The sequence below is a fragment of the Arachis stenosperma genome, chromosome 5 (assembly GCF_014773155.1).
Source record: "Arachis stenosperma cultivar V10309 chromosome 5, arast.V10309.gnm1.PFL2, whole genome shotgun sequence".
Taxonomy (NCBI): domain Eukaryota; kingdom Viridiplantae; phylum Streptophyta; class Magnoliopsida; order Fabales; family Fabaceae; genus Arachis; species Arachis stenosperma.
In genome coordinates, this window is record NC_080381.1 from 58,964,886 (window position 1) to 58,968,514 (window position 3,629).

At 38.2% G+C, this 3,629-nt stretch overlaps 1 non-coding gene across 1 annotated transcript; it reads right to left on the reverse strand.

The window, feature by feature from the left end:
* Positions 1 to 1,656: 1,656 nt before the first annotated feature.
* Positions 1,657 to 1,760, reverse strand: LOC130983976 (small nucleolar RNA R71). The gene has a single exon (XR_009087940.1). It is a non-coding gene; the product is annotated as a small nucleolar RNA R71 (small nucleolar RNA).
* Positions 1,761 to 3,629: the final 1,869 nt, after the last annotated feature.

Below are 3,629 nucleotides of genomic sequence, written 5' to 3' on the forward strand. Positions count from 1 at the left end.
ATGCATATATTTCTTTGTTTTGATCTTTGAATTCTATTGACTTGAAGTATTTTGTGTGTCTCATATGCATTTTCACATTGTTAGTGTCAGTAGTATACAAACTGCTAAGTTTGGTGTCTTGCATGCATTGTTATTTGATTCATTTTGCATTTTGATTATTAAAAAATCCAAAAATATTTTTAATTTGTGTCTTTTCAAGTCAATGATACAAAGAATTGAAGATTCAGAACATACTGCAGAGGAATTATACAGAAAAAGCTGAGCATTCAAAAATGCCCAGTGAAGAAGGCAGACTGGCGTTTAAACGCCAGCCAGGGTACCTGGTTGGGCGTTTAACGCCCAAAGAGGTAGCATTTTGGGCGTTAAACGCCAGAATGCATACCATTCTGGGCGTTTAACGCCAGGATGGTGCCAGGGGGAAGATTTTGTTTTCAAAATCAATTTTTCTTAGTTTTTCAAAATCAAATCTTTTTCAAATCAAATCTTTTCAATCAAATGTTTTCAAAATCAATTTCTTTCCTTTTTAAAAGATACTTACTAACAATTAATGATTTGATTGAACATCTCAAAAATTGTTACCTTTTCTGTTGAGAAAGGTTTAAATGTTTCAAATCATATCTTTTCTTGTTAGGCAAGTCATCAATTTTCAAAATCATATCTTTTCAAATTGTTTTCAAATCATATCTTTTAAAAATGTTTTCAAATCATATCTTCTCAATCACATCTTTTTAAAACCATAACTTTTCAATTAAATCTTTTTAACCACATATTTTTCAAAATAACTTTCAATCAAATCTTTTTGATTTCTAATTTCAAAATCTTTTTCAAAAATCACTTGATTTCTTTTCCATTTTCATTTTCGAAAATTAAGTGATGTTTTTCAAAATATTTTCAAAATTTTTCACTTAAATTTTCGAAAATAAACTTCCCTCCTTCCCACATCCTTCTATTTATGGAGTGCCACTCCTTCTCAATGCACAATTCGAACCTTATCTAACTAAAGTTCGAATTTATCTTCTCCTTCTTCTTTCTATTTCTCTTTTCCTCTGACACTTAAAGGAATCTCTATACTGTGACATAGAGGATTCCACATTTTCTTGTTCCCTTCTCTTTCATATGAGCAGGAGCAAGGACAAAGGCATTCTTGTTGAAGCTGATTCTGAACCTGAAAGGACTTTGAAGAGAAAGCTAAGAGAAGCCAAAGCACAACTCTCTTTAGAGGACCTGACCGAATTCTTCAAGGAAGAAAACATGGCAGCAGAAAACAACAACAATGCAAACAATGCAAGGAAGGTGCTGGGTGACTTTACTGCACCTACTCCTGATTTTTATGGGAGAAGCATCTCTATCCCTGCCATTGGAGCAAACAACTTTGAGCTTAAACCTCAATTAGTTTCTCTAATGCAACAGAATTGCAAGTTCCATGGACTTCCAATGGAAGATCCTCATCAGTTCTTAGCTGAATTCTTGCAAATCTGTGACACAGTCAAGACTAATGGGGTTAACCCTGAGGTTTATAGACTGATGCTATTCCCTTTTGCTGTAAGAGACAGAGCTAGAATATGGTTGGACTCTCAACCTAAAGAAAGCCTGGACTCATGGGAAAAGCTAGTCAATGCCTTCTTGGCAAAGTTCTTTCCACCACAAAGATGGAGTAAGCTTAGAGTGGAAGTCCAAACCTTCAGACAGAAGGATGGAGAATCCCTCTATGAAGCTTGGGAAAGATACAAACAATTAATCAGAAGATGTCCATCTGACATGCTTTCTGAATGGAGCATCATAGGTATTTTCTATGATGGTCTCTCTGAACTATCTAAGATGTCCTTGGATAGCTCTGCAGGAGGATCTCTTCATCTAAAGAAGACGCCTGCAGAAGCTCAAGAATTGATTGAAATGGTTGCAAATAACCAATTCATGTACACTTCTGAAAGAAATCCTGTGAACAATGGGACTAGTCAGAAGAAAGGAGTTCTTGAGATTGACACTCTGAATGCCATTTTGGCCCAGGATAAAATACTGACTCAACAAGTCAATTTGATTTCTCAAAGTCTGTCTGGAATGCAAAATGCACCAAACAGTACTAAGGAAGCTTCATCTGAGGAAGAAGCTTATGATCCTGAGAACCCTTCCATGGAAGAGGTAAATTACCTAGGAGAACCCTATAGTAACACCTATAATTCTTCATGGAGAAATCACCCAAATCTTTCATGGAAGAATCACGAGAGACCTCAACAAGGTTTCAATAACAATGGTGGAAGAAACAGGTTTAACAATGGCAAGCCTTTTCCATCATCTTCTCAGCAACAGACAGAGAGCTCTAAGCAGAATAATTCTGACTTAGCAACCATGGTCTCTGATCTGATCAAAACCACTCAAAGTTTCATGACTGAAACTAGATCTTCCATTAGGAATTTGGAAGGACAAGTGGGTCAGCTGAGCAAGAAAATTACTGAACTTCCTCCAAGCACTCTCCCAAGTAACACTGAAGAAAATCCAAAAGGAGAGTGCAAAGCCATAAACATGGCCGATTTCTGGGAGGAAGAAGAGGCAGTGAACGCCACTGAGGAAGGCCTCACTGGACGTCCACTGGCCTCTAATGAGTTCCCCAATGAGGAACCTTGGGAATCTGAGGCTCAGACTGAGACCATAGAGATTCCCTTGGACTTGCTACTGCCTTTCATGAGCTCTGATGAGTATTCTTCCTCTGAAGAGGATGAGTATGTCACTGAAGAGCAAGTTGCTAAATACCTTGGAGCAATCATGAAGCTAAATGACAAGTTATTTGGAAATGAGACTTGGGAAAATGAACCTCCTTTGCTCACCAAAGAACTGGATGACTTGTCTAGGCAGAAACTGCCTCAAAAGAGGCAGGATCCTGGGAAGTTTTCTATACCTTGTACCATAGGCACCATGACCTTCAAGAAGGCCTTGTGTGACTTAGGGTCAAGTGTAAACCTCATGCCCCTCTCTGTAATGGAGAAATTAGGGATCTTTGAGGTACAAGCTGCAAAAATCTCACTAGAAATGGCAGACAACTCAAGAAAACAAGCCCATGGACTTGTAGAGGATGTTCTGGTTAAGATTGAAGGCCATTACATTCCTACTGATTTCATAGTCCTAGAGACTGGGAAGTGCATGGATGAATCCATCATCCTTGGCAGACCCTTCCTAGCCACAGCAAAGGCTGTGATTGATGTTGATAGAGGAGAGTTGATCATTCAAGTGAATGAAGAATCCATGGTGTTTAAGGCCCAAGGATATCCCTCTATCATCATGGAGAAGAAGCATGAAGAGCTTCTCTCAAAACAGAGCCAAGCAGAGCCCCCACAGTAAAACTCTAAGTTTGGTGTTGGGAGGCCACAACCAAAATCTAAGTTTGGTGTTGAAACCCCACATTCAAACTCTAAGTTTGGTGTTGGGAGGTTTCAACAAGGTTCTGAGTGTTTCTGAGGCTCCATGGGAGTCCTCTGTCAAGCTAATGACACTAAAGAAGCGCTTGTTGGGAGGCAACCCAATGTTTTATAATTAATTATTTTCTTTTGTTATTTTATCTTTTTTGTAGGTTGATGATCATAAGAAGTCACAAAAACAATGAAAAAAGCAAAAACAGAATGAAAAACAGGAAGAAA